This window comes from Zalophus californianus, chromosome 10 (assembly GCF_009762305.2).
Source record: "Zalophus californianus isolate mZalCal1 chromosome 10, mZalCal1.pri.v2, whole genome shotgun sequence".
Classification (NCBI taxonomy): domain Eukaryota; kingdom Metazoa; phylum Chordata; class Mammalia; order Carnivora; family Otariidae; genus Zalophus; species Zalophus californianus.
In genome coordinates, this window is record NC_045604.1 from 94,190,305 (window position 1) to 94,208,736 (window position 18,432).

An 18,432-nucleotide genomic window follows, 5' to 3' on the forward strand; every position below is an offset into this window, starting at 1 on the left:
AAATAATATAAATAAATCTAGATACAGGTATACACTATAAATTAATTTAGCTTTTAAAAAATATGCCACTCAGCATGAAATAGCCAAAATAGGCAAACCCATAGCGATATAAAGATGGACATAGTGTTTTTCAGGGGCTGGAGGAAGGAAAGAACGGGGAGTGACTACTAATGGATATGGGGTTTCCTTCTGGGGATGATGAACATGTAGATACGCGTGATGGTTGCATGACACCGTGAATGCAACAATGCCACTGGAGTGTACACCTGAAAATGGTTACAATGGTTAAGCTCATATTTTGTGTTTGCCACAATTAAAAAAGAAAAAAGATATGACAAAGGATGAAAAATGAAAGAAAGTACCCCCCAAAATCCGAATAGCAGTTATTTTAGGACAGTGGGAACATTTTTCTGTTTTTGAAGTTTTCTATCATATTCATATTACAGAAAGGCAGACTCATGTAGTATTAGAATCCAGCACAGAATGCTAGGGGTGGGGACCCCCTAACCCCCACCCTTCACCCCCAGCCAGTGCAGATGGTAATATATAGCACTGAATACATATTCTAGAAAAGAAAAAAAGATCAAAACTCAAGAGTCTAAGTTTCCACCTTGGGAAACTAGATAAAGAAGAACAATACAAATGTAAAACAAATAGAAATAAATAAATAATACAAATGAGAGCACAAATTAATAAAATAAAGAAAACCAGGAAACTAATAGACAAAAGCAATGAAACCAAAAGCTGGTTTTTTAAAATGTCAATGAAATTGATAAACTACTAGTCAGGCCAACCAAGAAGCAATATGGAAGACACAAATTACTCCTATCAGAAATGAAAGAGGGGACATCACTACTGATCCCATAGACATTAAAAGGATAGTAAATGGATATTGTGAACATCTCTGTGCCCCACACTTGGTTACATAAATTAATTCCTTGAAAGACATAAACTACCAAAGCTCACACAGGAAGTAGATAATCCAAATAAGCCTATATCTATTAAATCGAAATTGTTGTTAATAGCTTCCAGACACAGATGTTTTTCACTGGTGAATTCTATCAAGCATTTCAAGAAAGAAATGAAACCTATTCTCTCCACTGTGTTCCAGAAGATAGAAGCAGAGAGAACACCTCCTGATTCTTTCTGTGAGGCCAGCATTACCTTAATACCCAAACCAGATAAGAAAGGAAAACTACACACCAATATCTCTCACGAATATTGATGCAAAAATCCTCAAGAACACATTAGAAAATAGAATCCAACAATGTATGAAATTAATTATACACCACTACTGAGTAGAATTTATTTCAGACTTATGAGGGTGGTTCAGCATTGAACATCAAGTAATGTAATCATATTAACAGTAAAAGAAAAATCATATGACCATATCAATAAATGGAGAAAAAGCATTTGACAAAATCCAACACCCATTCATAATAAAAACTCTCAGAAAACAGGAAAACCTGATACCTATTCATAATAAAAAGTCTCAGAAAACTTCAACTTGATAAAAAAACAATCTAAAAAACCTTACCATTAACATCATACCTAGCAGTGGGAAAAGATCAGGAAGTAGGCAGTAATGTCTCCTTTTATCACCCCTATTCAACATTGTACTGGAAGTTCTAGCTCATGCAATAACACAAGAAAAGGAAATAAAATGTGTAGGGAATGGGAAGGAAGACAAAATGATGTCTGCTTGCAGATGACATGATTGTCTATGTAGAAAATCCAAAGAATCATCATCAACAACAACAAATCTTCTGGAACTAATAAGTGGTTGTATCAAGGTCATAGGATCTAAGATTAATACCAAAAGTCAATTTTCCCTATATTCCAGCAACAAACAATTGGAATTTGAAATGAAAAGCAAAATATGATGTTGCATCAGTACAAAAAAAAAATGCTTAGGCATAATTCTAGCCAAATGTGTGCAGGATTTATATGAGGACAACCATTAAACTCTGATGACAAAGATGAAGAGCTAAATAAATGAAGAGATATTCCATATTCGTACAATCAGAAGACTCAGTATTGCTAAGCATTTGGTATTATCAGGGTGTTTTGGATTTTAGTCATTCTAATATGTGTGTGATAGTATCACATTATTGTGATAGTTCCCAACTTAGTTCAGTGCAATCTACTGAATGCAATCCCTGTCAAAATCTCACCAAGTCATTTTGTAGATATTGACAGACAGCTTCTAAATTGTATATGGAAAGGCAAGAGACAGATTAGACTGACTGGAACAATTCTGAAGAGGAAGACAAAGTCAGGGGGCAGATACCAGCTGACTTTAAGACTTATCATAAAACTAGAATAATCATGACAGCATGATATTGGTGAAAAATATAGTCAAATTGTCAGTGGGATAGAATAGAGAACCCAGAAGTAGACCCACATACCTATAATGAACTGATCTTTCACAAAGGAGTGGAGACAATTCAGTGGAGAAAGGATGGCCTTATCAACAAAAGGTGCTGAAACACTTGGACATCTTATGCAAAAAAAAATTCACAAAAATTAAAACAAAATAGGTCTTAAATGTAACTTGCAAAATTATAAAATTTCTAGAACAAGAGAAAACCTAGGTGAACTTAGATTTGTTGGTGAGTTTTTAGATATAACAACAAAAGTACACTTCATAAAGAGAAAAATAGGTACATTGGATTTTATTAAAGTTAAAAACCTCTCTGAGAGAGACACACTTAAGAGAATGTGGAGGAGCACCTGGGTGGCTCAGTTGCTTAAGCATCTGACTCTTAGTTTTGGCTCAGGTCATGATCTTGTGGTCCTGGGATTGAGCCCAGGGCTCCCCACTCAGTGGGGAGTCTGCTTCCCCTTTCTCTCCCTCTGCCCCTGCTTATGCACTCTCTCCCTCTTTCTCATAAATGAATGAATGAATGAATAAATAAATAAATAAATAAATCCTAAAAAAAGAGAGAGAGAACGTGGAGGCAAGCCATAGGCTGGCAGAACATATTTGCAAAACACGTATCTTTTGATAAAAGACCTTTGCCCGAAATATACAAAGAGCTCTTAGAACTCAATGTGAAGAAGACTAACCCAAGTAAAAAATGAGCAGAAGATCTGACACACACAACTTCACAAAAGACATGCAGATGGAAAATAAGTATATGAAAATATGCTCAACATTGTATGTTGTTAGGGAATTGCAGATTATGGCAACAATGTGGTACTAGCATACACATAGGAGAATGACTAAAATCCAAAAAGCCCTGACAATGCCAAGTGCTGTTAAGGATGCAGAGCAACAGGAATGCTTATTCATCGCCAATGAAAAGCCTAAATGTACAGCCACGCTGAAAGGCAGATGGGCAGTTTCTTGCAAAACTAGACACAACCTTACCATATGATAGAGCAGTGATGGTCCTAGGTATCTACCCCAAATTGCTAAAAACTTATGTGTGCACAAAAACCTGCCCACGAATGTTGATAGCAGCTTTATTTATAATAGCCCAAATCTGGAAGCAACCAAGATGCTCTTCAATAAGTGAATGAATAATCTGTGATATATCTGTACAGTAGAATATTATTTAAGAATAAAAAAAAAGAGCTACCAAGCCATGAAAAGGCACAGAGGGACTTTAAATGCATTTTAGTCAGTGAAAGAAACCAGTCTGAAAAATCTACACACTATGTGATTCTAACTATATGACAATTTAGAAAAGGACACAACTTATAGAGACAGTAAAAAGATCACCGGTTGCCAGGGGAGGTTGGGGGGAGGGAGAAGATGGATGAATAAGGTGAGGAACAGGGCATTTTTTGGATGGTGAAACTATTCTGTATGATACCATAATCATGGGTATGTGTCATTATGCATCTGTCAAAACTCACAGAAGTGTACAACACAAAGAACCTTGATGTGAACCAAGGACCCTAGTTAATAATAATATATAATAGTTGTAACAAATGGGCCACAGGGATGCGAGATGTTCATAACGGGGAAAATGATGTGCTGATGTGGGGGAGCAGGGGTAGAGTGTGTACATGGGACTTTGTATTATTTGCTCAACTTTCCTGCAAACAGAAACTTCACTAAAAAATTGAATTTTTTTTTTAAGTTTGTCATGGCTGCTGAGGTAATCCGTACCTTAATAGGGGACCCTCTCAGCAGATAGGGCAAAGCCACTTTGGAAAGGCAACTTTCCTCCAAAATCATTACTATGAGCTCTCGTTTGGTGTTCGAATGACCTCTTCATGGCTTCTGTCACCTGGTGACAAAGAGTTGCAATGGTCGTTCTGATCAGCTTGGCAGTCATTCAGGTGGGCCACCTTACAGAGTAGTAGTGGTCAGGCTTGCATTTCTGGAGTTAGGCTTTCTCGGTGCACTCTTGGCTCTACCACTTGCTAAGCATATGAGGCTGACTTTTCATGGGTGACATGAGCACGTACCTCAAAGTTTGTTGCAAGGATTAAATAAGCTCATCCCTGGTGCCTAGTAAGTGTTCAATAGATGTGAGCTGCTATCTGTATTATTTATTTAAGTCTCACCCAAGGCTCACATCAACAAGGAGAAGATGAAGAGATTCCAACTCACATTATTTCTGGGCTGTCAAAGCGCATAAAAGAGAAGCCAAGATAAGATGCTTGGAAGCTGTGGAAACACTGCCCAGAGGAAAATAAAAGGAGAGATGTACAGATCAAAATGGTTTGAACTGTCCTCTGCCCTTTATCTGGGTGCCCAAAATAGCTCACCCCAAATCGTTTCAATAATCCCCTTCTGTAAACTTGACCCTAACCGTGTTCTTCCCTGGGCAGAAAATGTGATCAAGTGTGAGACCTTACCTCTGAGATTCTCAGTGACCCCACCCTGGACCTCCCGCCTCTTAAACCAGGGCCCTTCACTTAGCGCTTCCTGACTGTGTTCTCTTTTTCTGTGTGTTTATATTTTGTTCCACATGCCTGGGGCCCGCGGCAGGGAGAAAGAACACTTTCGCAAAAATAAACATTGCTGTCTTACGCTTTTCTTGCTAGAAACTGTTGAGAGAACCTAGTTTCTTCACTATAGGGAAGCTTAAAGCACAGAAATTGCTTCCCATTAAGTTTAGTATCACAGGACTCTGAAGGGGCCCTGAAGGACTCTATCCTACCTGGTACCAGGATCTCCTCCACGATGTGTTGTCAGTTTCTTGCCTTCCATGTTTGGGACTCGCTTCTGTTCTCAAGATCCCTGTAGCCTCTTTAGTAGCCATGATACATTACATGTATCATGTAATCATACATACAACTTGGGCTAAGTTTCCTGCAGACCCCTTAACTTGCTAACTTGCTGCCTTCTCTCCTTTCCCTGCAGGGAACTAAGGACAAGAGCTGACCTCCCTAGTTCCTGTTAATTCCTCTTACATCGCCCACATTTATTGCTCAAGAAAACGCCATAAAAATCCCTTTGTCTCTTTTTTCTTCTACCTTTTCTCTCGTTCACTATTGAATTTAATACTCCTACATTTGGCATGTGCTTTATGATATGTGCGCCACCTCCCTAAATTGTAGAACAAAAACAGAAAAAAAAAAGCATTTGCTCAAACTGACATTTTCATCTCAGCTCACTCATTTGGGAATGACAGGCTATAATTTGCCACCAGGTTCACATCCAAATGCATAGGTTAGTGCTGACATCATGTGATTTTTCTACCATAGTCATCTCCGGCTTGTGTGTGCTACATGGAAGGCCATGCTTAGGTCAGCAGATATTGCAGTGGAAAAACAAGAAAAAAGGAAGAAGCTCTTGGCTTCCCTAAGCTGCTTAATGCACCAAACGCGATGCTCCACTTAGGTCCCTTTGGCGGAGCAGGTGGGTAGGTCAGGCCATGCATGGGAATGCTGCATTTGTTGAATAAGGCTGGTTTCCCTCTTCTGTTCACTCATTCTAGTGCAAACACACTTAACCTTTGATGCTGTAAGTAAACAGATTCCGTAGCCAGGGTAACCAGGATCCACTCCTGGCTCCAAAGACAGAGGGTAGCCAGCTGGGCAAGGCAGAAACATAGCCATAGCTCATCCTGCTTCCTGTGTTGTGCCCTGTGTTCACTCGCTAACTTGTCCATCCACCTGGCCGAGAAGGGACCAGATTTACTTTACTCTTTTCCCCTCCCTTTACCTTGGTTTCTCTGCTGCGTATTGCTTCTTGCTAGGTTAGAGAGTTACTGTGTTCTCCCAGCAGCTGTCTCTTTGGTAGCGAATTCTCTTATTGCATACTTCTTCCTGGAGTTGATTTTGTAATGTTTGCCCGTGAGCTCACTTTCAGCAGGAGGTGTGCACATGCCTCGACTGGGGAGGGATGCCACAGTCTGGTTTCACCATTGCCTCTGCCAGAGAGTCCTCAGTTTCTGGCTAGCTTTTACATAATTTCATGGCTTGGAGTTTCTCCTCTGCTGGAGGAGTTAGAACTCAGGCTTATCATCTGTAGTCCAGGCACAGGGTTCTAATATTTTATGAATAACTACTTTCCATCAGCGACATTCTGAGCAGGCATTCTCTGCTGGGCTCCATCCTGGGACTGCAAGGCACTTTCTCATCCCTGTTTACAGACTTAGAATATCTTTCCCTGCACTCTGATTTATTCAGGAGTCCCCACACCGGCATCTTGCAGCCCAGAGGGATCACAACCTTGACTATGGTTTCTCTGAGGACATGAACATCGCAGCCTCCGAGGTTCAGACTCTGCTCTCCACGGGGCCTGTAAGGTCGTCATTGTCCCAAGATCCCCTGAAGACCATCCTTTCTTGCTTTGACACAGGACTGTATTTGATTTACTTAAAATTATTTTATCTAGTAATGTGACAGTTTCGAGAACGGAAAAAGGGTTTTATGCAATGTTTTTGTCTCCCCTTGTTTGCCAGGGGAGCTGCACTGATTCTCAGTGTCTGCTTTCTGGAGCCTTTTGTGATCATTTGTGAGCTGGTGATAACTTCCGGTTTGAGGCGGTGACCATGTATAGACTCTTCTACCAGCTGGGATGCCAAGCCATCATGGGCTTCAAACCCATACTGTAGGGAGTGTTATGAAATTGAGAGAGACCCAAAGATCGTCTGCTTGCTCAGAGAACCAAGATCTGGGTGCAGGTTATGAGCACCTAACTGAGATCTGACCTTTGCCATGTCTATTCTGATTCTGTGGGGCAGAGGAAAGAAAATGGTCTGAGTGGTCCACTCATGGCGTGGAATGTCTAGCATCTGGGAGTTGACCAGCGCTAAACTGTATCGTGTTCTTGTGGCAGCACACTGCTTCCTGATAAATACAATGCCTCTTTTTCTTTAAAGACAAGAAATTTGGTTGTGTCACCCTTGTTTTTTTGGCAGCTGAAAGAATGAGTCAGTCCTCCTGGTCCCGAGCAGGAAGAAAACAGTACCAGACATCAGAATCAGGGATTACTATTTCATCAGCCAACATGAGGAATGATCCTTTGAATCAGAGATGCCTTGAATGGCTAGTGGGCATAAAGTTACTGCCTTCCCCCCCGACCCTCACCCCCCACCCCCTGCCAAACTGATTGCTCCTCTTGGGGTATTAACATATGAGTACCACTCAGAAAGGACTTGCTAGTCTACGGCCATACCACCGTGAATGTGCCCGATCTCGTCTGATCTCGGAAGCTAAGCAGGGTCGGGCCTGGTTAGTACTTGGATGGGAGAAAGGACTTGCTCGTTCGGGTGATGTTTCAAGATCCCCACCACACAAAGTCAGGAGGGCCAGGGAAAGAGGTTTCTGGAAAGGGGGCAGAGCGTAGCCATAGAATACACCTCATTTTTCTGTGAGGTGTCCTGATGGAAGCAGCAGGTCAAGCAAAATAGGCTCAAAAATCCTTTTTCCCTACAGGAGCCTACAGGATCCACAATTCTCAGAGGAGAAAGGGCTTGGAGTGGTGCATTTATTCCAGGGGACATCAGCTCCCTTGTCTTTGGTCCAGGCACCTCCCAGCATGCGGAGGGAACTTCTGTTTACCAAGTGCTTAATCTCTGCCAGGCAGGAGTGATCTATTCTTGACACATCTGACAGAATGACCTTTTAAAAGTGAAATCAGATCATTCAATTCTCCTCAAAGACTATTCAAGAGGTATTTTCCTTGTGTGCAGAAAGATCCAACGTCTTATCCTGACCTATTTGATCTGACCACTGTTTCCTCAACTAGTTGGTAACTTACCACAGCTCTGCTTGTTTACTATAGTCCAGCGTTTTTCTGTATTTTTTTTCTTTTCTTTCCAATTTTAGTTTCATTGTGTATGTATTTTTTCTTGTGGTAAGAATGCATTATGAGATCTACCTGTTAATAAATTTTTAAGTGTGCAATGCAGGGTTGTTGACTACAAGTGCAATGTTCTACAATTGATCTCTAGAACTTATTATCTTGCATAACTGACACTTTCTACTCCCCATTTCCCCGTTCCTCCAGCCCCTGGCAACCACTATTCTGCTTCTATGAGTTTGAGTGTTTTAGATGCCTCATGTAAGTGGAGTCATGTAGTATTTATCCTTCTATGACTGGCTTGTTTCACTCAGCATAATGTCTTTGAGGTGCATCCATGTTGTGATAGAGCAGGAATTCCTCCTTTTAAAAGGCTGACTAAGGGGCGCCTGGGTGACTCAGTCTGTTAAACGTCTGACTCTTGATTTCAGCTCAGGTCATGACCTCAGCCCTGCATTGGGCTCTGGGCTGGACGTGGAGCCTCTCTCCCTCTGCCCTCCCCCCACAAAAAAGGCTAAGATTCCATTGTATGCACGTAACACATTTTCTTTATCCACCTATCTGCTGATGAACATTTAAATTGTTACCATACCTTGACGACAGTGAATAGTGCTGCAATGAACATGGAAGTGCTCATATCTCTTTGAGATCCTGATTTCAATTCTTTGGGATAAATACCTGGAAGTGGGATTACTGGATCATATGGTATTCCTATTTTGAATTGTTGGAGGAACCTCCAAACTGTTTTCCATAGCGGTTGCACCATTTTGCATTTCTACCAGGAGTGTACAAGGGTTCCAATTTCTCTATAGTATCGCCGGCAGAAATTGATAGGCATTTCTCCAGAGATGACTACATGGGCCAACAAGTACATGAAAAGATGCTCAGTGTAACTAATCATCAAAGAAATGCAAATCAAAACCACAATGAGATATCACCTCACATCTGTTAGAATGGCTATTTGTCCTTCTGTTCCTTGATATTTCTTAGCTTGTTCTGACCTGAGGCCCTTGGTGCTTGCTATTTTTTTTTCTGGAACACTTTCCCCCTTAAGTCATCATCTGGTTGGCTCCTTCTAGTCATTGGAATCTCAACTCAACTCATATTTTATTAATTCAGAGAAGCTGACCCTGACCACCCTATCAGAAGTAGCTCTTCCTATCACTAATCACCTTGGCCTGCTTTATTTATTTTTATTTTTTTATTATTATGTTCAGTTAGCCAGCATATAGTACTATATGCTGTTTTATTTTCTTTCTGGCTCTCATCACTGTCTGTGATTATTCTCTTCATATTTGTTCACTCTCTCCCCATGAGCACAGAGATCTTGACTATCTTATTCCCCACTGTATCTCCCGTCCCTAGAGCTGGTCCAGTCTTTAGTAAGCACAGTGGCTCAGAACATGGCCTCCATAGCCAGCTGTCCGGGGCTCAAATCCCAGGTCTGCAGTGGACTTGTTGTGTGACCTTTCTCCTACTACTGAAACTCTCTGTGCCTCACTTCTTTCATTTGTGATAAAAATTATTCTTTTTTTCATCGAGTTATTCTAAAGATTGAAAGAGTTGACATAGGGGAGCCTGGGTGGCTCAGTGCGTTAAGTGTCTGCCTTCTGCTCAGGTCAGGATCCCAGGGTCCTGGGATTGAACCCTGCCCTGGGCTCCCTGCTCGGCGGGGGTATACTTCTCCCTCTCCCTCTGCCCCTCCCCCCCACTCATGCTCTCTCTCAAATAAACAATATCTTAAAAATAAATAAATAAATAAATAAATAGTACCTAGTGCATAGAAAGCACCCAACAAATGCTAATTATTATCATTGATTGCAAATATATTGAATGAATGAATGAATGAATGGATGGATGGATGAATGAATGAATCAAGCATTTCCCCATATCAATTTCATTTACTTCCCATGGCAAACATGCTTATACCCATTTTATGAGTGATTTTAAGAAAATCACCTGGGTTTTTACATCCAGAATGACTTGGACAACGAGTCCATCCCAGGTCCCCCTGACTCCAGACGAAAGGCACTCTTCCATTAGACCACACCCACTCTCCTGCCTCCCTGGTCACTAGCCTCTGTCATGCATCTTGGCCTTGCACAGGGTTGGTTGTCCTGAGAACCCTTGCTCCCCATATCTCATAAGCCATTGTCAGCCTGTGCCTTGATCTTGAGTAAATGCCCCACTTGCTCCTGGGTGTGCTGCTGAGGATTTGCTGCTCAGATCTGTTCATCCCAGCAGCTCTTGATGGCCCTCAGCAAGGAGTAACCAAAGGGACTTTTAGAGATGAACACCTGCTCTGTTCTTACACCATCTCTTGCTATGTACATTGAAAAAGTAGTGACTCCCCTGGGCTCCCATCCTCATTAGCTCTATCTTTACACCAAATTATTCTGTCCGCTTAGATGGCAGAAATGGCCCCACTATTTTTGTGGAACTATCTTCCAACTTCGCTTATTCTCAGCTTCTGCATCCAAGAGAAAGTGGGAAAAAATAAAAATAAATATTTCTCCAGGAGGAAAAAAGTCTGAAGACTTCAAATCAGGTTGGAAACTGTGGCACAGGTTTTTCATCTAACCTGGCTTCCATAATTCATGAACTCCCAATCAGGCCCATATTCCAGCATGTGGTTTGATATGTATTGTGGAAGAATACTTGAAATTCAGACTTCTCTAGAAGTTCTTGAGATAAACCTTGCAAATGTTCCACTGTCTCCTCATACATAGATTTTATCTGCTGCAAATTTTGGTCTACTTATTGTACAATTCAGCACCTTGAACCAGGCGTACATAGTAGATATGAATACATAAATTCCAGGTGGGAACAACGTTGAGCACTATCTTACAACTAATATCTAGCCATTTGCAGATGTTAAATGAAATGGTCATAATCCTGAATTCTTCCTGAATGCACTATCGGGATACGAATTACAGGTATAACATCATCATTGGTTCCATTCATTATTCACTCCACAAACACCGAGAGCCTGCTATATATACCCCAGGCCCTGTGTTGGACACCGGAGATACAACAGTGAAAAAGATATTTTCCCGTAGGGATATCAGGGTCTACTAAGGAAAGAGACTGGTCATTGGGCAGTTATAATATAGGACGATACATCCTGGGTGTAAGGAGTGTGCTGCATAGTGGTAGCAAGGAAAGGGGCTCCCAGCGCAGCTCCTGGCCTGCTTGTGGGGGTTCATGACCCACTTTTGGATCCTCAACACTCTTTTGGGATAAGGACAAGAAACCCAAAGACTTCCTCATCTTCCTTTTTTGGCAGACAGCAAGTTTTTCAGACTCTTCCAAAAATACTCTTCCAGTCCTGGCCCAGTGGTGCCCAGAGATCCCTGGCTTGTTCTTCTTGCCTGTGTTAGCATTTGGCTCCTACAAGCCCTCCACCTGAGGATCTCTCACGAGGCTCACGGGAGATTCATGCTGATGAGTGATGGACACTGAAGCTGTCCATTCAGTGGCAAAAGCTAGTCCACCTGCTTTCCACGACTGGGTGGGTGGGAAAGCAAGGCCCTGTGTTCTGCTCCTGGGAGTCATCAGTGAAAGGCCAAGGTTTGGCTTTTCTGAGCTGCTGGTCAGGCCCACGGAGCAGCTTGGTACCTGATGGAAGCAGGGAGAGCAGTGATGAGCCACCTTCCGCTTCTGTAGATTCTTAGCCGTGTCTGGATCTGCTCCAGAAGGGTGGGGGGGCGGGTAGGGAGTAAATAGGCCCAGTGTGGAGGGAGGGCAGAGGGAGGTAAGGCTGTGAGTGCTTGTAAGTGTTCTTCTGGAAAGAGGCAGCTAGGACCCCAGGTAGGAGGTGAGGGAAAAGGAGCCCCTGGAGAGAGGTGTTTGGGGTCCCCAGGGAAGAAGGGCAGGCAAGGAGCACTGCTCAGGAGCTGGGTAAGGACACCAAAGCACTTGGAGGTGGCAGACAGACGGTTGGAGGCAGATCTTGGAATAGAAGTAGCAGGAATAAAAATGGAAATAAGTCATGCTCAGAAAAACTGAGAAGGCAGCAGCTGTGGGAAAAAGATCCTGGGACCATCTTTGTGTCTTATCTTTCTATCCAGTCCCCATGGACCACAAGATGGAGGCTGTAACTGGAGAGCGCCCTTGAGCTCTTCATGATTCCAGTAGGAGCGCTTGGTGTCAGAGTTTGGCTCTGAACCTGGAGGCTTGTGATCTAGCCAGGTGTCTCAGCAGGAGGCCACCCCAGCATCCTCTGCCTCTTGTCGTTTCACCTCCTCATCACTGCCCTGCCTTCAGCGAAGCCTTGGACTCCTGCTGCCCAGTCTCCCTCTCCTCTGCTGGGCTTGCCTTCACCGTGGCAGGACCAGCCAGCCAGCCAGCCAGCAGTCAGGATTTTTGCATCCTAGGTGAAAGAGTATGAATGTGGAGTCTGCAAGGAAAAGGTCTGTCATTTTTCTTTTCTTTTTTTCTTTTTTAAAGATTTTATTTATTTATTTGACAGATAGAGACACAGCGAGAGAGGGAACACAAGCAGGGGGAGTGGGAGAGGGAGAAGCAGGCTTCCCGCAGAGCAGGGAGCCCGATGTGGGGCTCGATCCCAGGACCCTGGGATCATGACCTGAGCTGAAGGCAGACGCCTAACGACTGAGCCACCCAAAGGTCTGTCATTTTTTTAAGACTGTCACAGGGTGCAAGAGCCCCCACCTGCCCTGAGAAAGAACCACTCTCAGCCCTGGACACCATCCCTGACCCTTCCCCTTCTTCAGTGACATGGCACCTCTCCTTGACTCCCATCATGGACTTTCCATCATTGTCCGCATCAGCCCCACCCTGCAGGAGCCGTCTCTCCGACTTCTCCACCACAACCTCTGGTCCATCAGCTTGCTCACTTCCTCAAGCTAATTCTGCTTTACCAGCCAGTGGAAAGCTTCTAGGCCCTTCCTCTCCCTCCTAGTCTTTCATCCCCCGACCTGACTTCCTAGTGCATTCAGCCTGGGCTCCTAAGTTCAATTACTTCATGGTTCTCTCTTGGGCATCTTCCATTTCCCTTGTCTTTGTGGAAGATCTGAAGATGCACTGGAGCAAGCTGTATGGTGGCCCCATGCCCAGATTTATGGGCAAAATCTCACCGGGGCACCTGGGGCATCTCAGTAGTCCTGTTATTGACCATGGTTGTCTCTTCTGCTTATTTATCTTGGGAAATCCTACAAGACTGAGCCACCTGTCTTCAAATTCCCTTATGTGATCCTCCAGCCAACCCCTCTCTCAAGGAACAGCCTTGCCTCTTGCCAGGAAAGAGAGGCCTGTGGGAATAAACTCTTTCAACTTCCTGCTTGCCATGCTAACTGTAGCCTCCCTTTGACAGGTGAGGATCAGAGAAGGAAAATGCTCTCCCTGAATGCCTTCAGCTCATGAACAGCTGTGAGAATGTTCTGCTTTCTCCTGCTATCTAGAAATGCTTTCTTCTCTCTGTTTATTGTAATTATCGCTAGCAGTAGTCGTATTCTTGGTAGGAGCACTAACAGTGGTGGGCAGCCTTCATCAGTCATTAAAACAAGTATTTCTTGAGTAATTCCTAGGGACCAGGTCTTAACGCGTACCTGTTACATCCTGGGCAATAAAGTGAGCCTGTGGGAACTGGTGTCATTGTATAGCTGTGCGAATGCACAAGCAATGCGTACTTACAAGCATGCACACACCCCACGCTAACCCGCGCTGGGCATACGTGTCTGCAGAAGCACAGATCCCCTGCAGAGGTGGGCTCGTGCACAGATGTGCCCATCACTTTCATCCCGTTTTAGTGGCCCCCGGTCTTGCAGATACCTTCCCCGATGACAAGCGCACACCACCTGTGAATGGAGACGCACCGAGAACTGTGCTCAACAGGCCCATTAATTCATCAGGCACTCACTTAGGCACTCACATTAGAGCAAATGGCTTCTGGGGGCTCGGGAAGGACTGTATTTATTTTCTGAGAATGGCCATTAACCCCGGATGGGAGGGTGCGAGAGGCCACATTAGCCTCTGGTCAGTGTCTCTGCCGGGTGCCATTGCAGAATTAGTGTGTGGTTTATTTATGGGCCTGTTATCCTTTAACAGGGTCCCAGTTTGGCCCAGGGATAATGAGATGGGTCTTTAGGGAGCATCTGTCTCTGCCCCCCACACCCGCCACACACACACAGCTGAGGGCAGCTCTGAGGAGCTTGGCCTCTTAAGTGGCTGGTGATGGAGTGGAGAGGGAGCCAACTTTAGCATGCCCATTTATTTCCCCGGAGCTGAAATGCTCAGCAGCCCCTTCCCTCTTCTCCCCCACTGGACCCCTCCCTGGTTGACATATTTGCAGGCTGAGCAAAGTTCTGCCCCAGGCAGTCAAGGGCTTTGTGTCTCAGCTCTGCTGGGCAACCTTAGGCAAGTGGCCTAAACTTTCTGAGTCTTAGTTTTCTCTCTTGTTAAATTAAGACCTACATTTGGTACCCTTGACGTTAACTGAGGACCTCCTCTTGGCTTGGCATTGTGCTAGTTTCCAGGCTAAGAGGGGGACAGAAGCAGAGGAAGTTTCTGTTTTCATGAACAAGAATTAAAACAGTAACAACAACAATAACAGCAACCCCCCCCAATGGATCACTAATGAATGCACAATTCAGGCTTGAAAAGCAAGAGGCAAGAAGACCCATATGACATGGGGCTATGTCCTTGTCCAGGGGCTCTGAGAGAGGGATAGTTGAGTTTGATGTGAAGAATGAGCAGGCCTTAATACCAGAAGGGCATGGGCAGGGTGCCCCAGGCAGAGGGCACAGCTTGTAGAAAGGCCTGGTAACTGGAGGGGACATGATGTTGTTGCAGAAACTGAGAAAGAGTCAGAAGGCCTGGCATGCTGAGAGGGAAGCCTGGCTGGAGGGAAGGTGGAAGGTGGGTGCTCCAGGAATTTGTACCGGGACACCTTGTTCTGGATTTGGCCTTTGTCTTAAGAAAAATTGAAAGTTGGGTTCCTGGGTAACTCCATCATTAAATATCTGCCTTTGGCTCAGGTCATGATCCCGGGGTCCTGGGATTGAGTCCCGCATCGGGATCCCTGCTCAATGGGAAGCCTGCTTCTCCCTCACCCTGTCACTCTCCCTGCTTGTGCTCTCTCTTTCTGTCAAATAAATAAATAAAATCTTATAAAAAAGAAAAATAGAAAGCTGTCAAAGGTTGTAAGCAGAGGAAAGACTCACTCACATTTGCATGTTGAAAAGATCCCTCTGGCTGCAGCAGGGGTACTGAATTGGAAGGGCACCAGGGAGGATGTTAAGAGACTGGTTGAATGGTTATTGGTGTAGAAATGATGGAAGTGTGTCCTAGTCTGGGAGCAAAGGACACAGTGAGGGGTGGGATCATGTGAGGCATTGAGCAGAATCTGGGCAGAGAGGAGAGGAAGCTGCCAACAATGTCTTCTCTGTTTCTTGCTCACACCTTGCAAGGCCACTTCAGGATTAAATGAACTCATTTGTGACACACGTCTGGCACACTGTAGGTGCCCAATAAATATCAGCTCTTGTCCACCTGTTTCCATAGCTCTTTGCCATTTGATTCCCGTGGACTCTTTCACGGAGGGCTGGGACGCTAATCCTTGTTACCTTCTAGATTGTTCTAAGCTTATCATTTTCTAATTCCGCACTGAAGTGCCAACCGGCAGCCTTGGCTTGGCAGAGCTGCCAGGGAGAAGCCAGGCACAGATTGCAGCTGGGAGCAGTTCTGCTGGGATGTTCCTTGGCAGCTACCCCTCCTCTGTCCGATGAGAGCCGGCCAAGTCCCCTCCCTGCTTAGCACAAAGAAGGGGACACTAGACAGGCAGGCGAGGGAAGGGGACAGAAAACAGAAGAATGAAGTGGGAAACATATTGGGGTTTGTGGACAGAAGGAACCATCCACCTTCTGGTGTGTGGTTATCAGTGAATCACTTGACCCCCCGGAAGCCTCCAGTTTTCTCATTTGTAAAATGGGGTTAGTGACAGTTCCCACAATGGAGTTCCTTTGCGAGAGTGAATGGGATTCTGTGATAGAACAAAATGGTTTATAAAGTACAGCGTGGCGAGAAAATAATTTGTGTGCGAGTAAGTCGGTGGGGTGGCTTTCAATTCGGTCAAATCTGGGATCAGACCCAAATTCTACCACTTCTGCCCCATGTAATGGGGGTTAGGGGTAAGTCACTAGCTTCTCCACAAGTCAGAGTCCTCACCCACAAACGGGAATCATAATACACGACTCATGGGACTGTTGTCAGAATGAAAAGGGAAAATAGTCTAGGTCTCAGACTTCATGAAGCTTATATTTCTAGAAAGAGAGAAATTAGCAAACATAGGCATACCATTTTCCTGTGCTTTGCTTTATTGTGCTTTGCAGATTCTGTGTTTTTCACAAGTGGAAGGTTTGTAGCAACCTTGCATTGAGCAAGTCTTTTTTTTTTTTTATGTTATGTTAGTCACCATGCGGTACATCATTAGTTTTTGATGTAGTGTTCCATGATTCATTGTTTGCATATAACACCCAGTGCTCCATGCAATACATGCCCTCCTTAATACCCATCATAGAGCTAACCCATCCCCCCATGCCCCTCCCCTCTAAAACCCTCAGTTTGTTTCTCAGAGTCCATAGTCTCTCATGGTTTGTCTGTCCCTCTGATTTCCCCCCACTTCATTTTTCCCTTCCTTCTCCTAATGTCCTCTATGCCATTCCTCATGTTCCATAAATAAGTGAAACCATATAATTGACTCTCTGCTTGGTTTATTTCACCTAGCATAATCTTCAGTCCCACCCATGTTGATGCAAAAGTTGGGTATTCATCCTTTCTGATGGCTGAGTGAATACCATTGTATACATGGACCACATCTTCTTTATCCATTCATCTGTTGAAGGGCATTCTGGCTCTTTCCACAGTTTGGCTATTGCGGACACTGCTGCTGTGAACACTGTGGTGCATATGGCCCTTCTTTTCACTACATCTGTATCTTTGGGGTAAACACCCAGTAGTGCAATTTGAGCAAGTCTTTTGATGCCATTTTTCCAACAGCATTTGCTCAGTTCATGTCCCTCTGTCACATTTTGAGAATTCTCATAATATTTCAAACCTACTCCTTATTGTTGTATTTGTTATGGTGACCTGCGATCGGTGAACTTTGATGTTATTACTGTAAGTGTTCAGGGTCACCACAGACCACACCCGAATGAGATGACAAACTTAATTCATAAACATTGTGTTTTCTGATTGCTCCACTGACTGGACATCCCCCCCATCTCTTTCCCTTTCCCCAGACCACCTTAATCCTTGAGACACAACAGTGCTGAAATTAGCACAGTTAATAACCCTATCATGGCCTCCAAGTGTTCACAAGAAAGGGAGAGTCACGTGTCTCTCATGTTAAATAAAAAGATAGAAATGATTCAAATTAGGAGCTCCTGGGTGGCTTAGTTGGTTAAGCGGCTGCCTTTGGCTCAGGTCATGATCCCAGGGTCCTGGGATCGAGCCCCACATTGGGCTCCATGCTCAGCGGGAAGCCTGCTTCTCCCTCACCCCTACTTGTGTTCCCTCTCTCCTGTCTCTCTCTCAGTCAAATAAATAAATAAAATCTTTAAAATAAAAGAAATGATTCAAATTAGCAAGGAAGGCATGCAGAAAGCCAAGAGAGGCCAAAAGCTAGGCCTCTTGTGCCAAACAGTTAGCTAAGTTGTGAGTGCAAAGGGAAAGTTCTTGAAGGAAATTAGAAGTGCTACTCCTGTGAACACACGAATGATCAGAGAGTGAAACAGCCTTATTTCTGATACAGAAAAAGTTTGGTCTGCAGAGAAGGTCAAACCAGCCACAACATTCACCTAAGCCAAAGACTAATCCAGAGCAAGGCCCTGACTCTCTTCAGTTCTGTGAAGGCTGGAAGAGGCAAGGAAGGTGCAGAAGAAAAATTGAGGCTAGCAGAGGTTGGGTCGTGAGGTTTAAGGAAAGAGGGGGTTTCCATGACATCAAAGTGCAAGGGGAGGCAGTAGGTGCTAATGGAGAAGCCAGACCCAGAAGATCGAGCTAAGATCATTAATGAAGGAGGCTACACCTTCAGTGTCAACAAAACAGCCTTATGGTGGAAGAAGATGCCATGTAGGACCTTGATAGCTAGAAAGAAGTCAGTGCCTGGCTTCCAGGCTTTGAAGGGACAGGCTGACTCTCTTTTCAGGGGCTAATACAGCTGATGACTTTAAGTTGAAGCCAGTGTTCATGGCCCATTC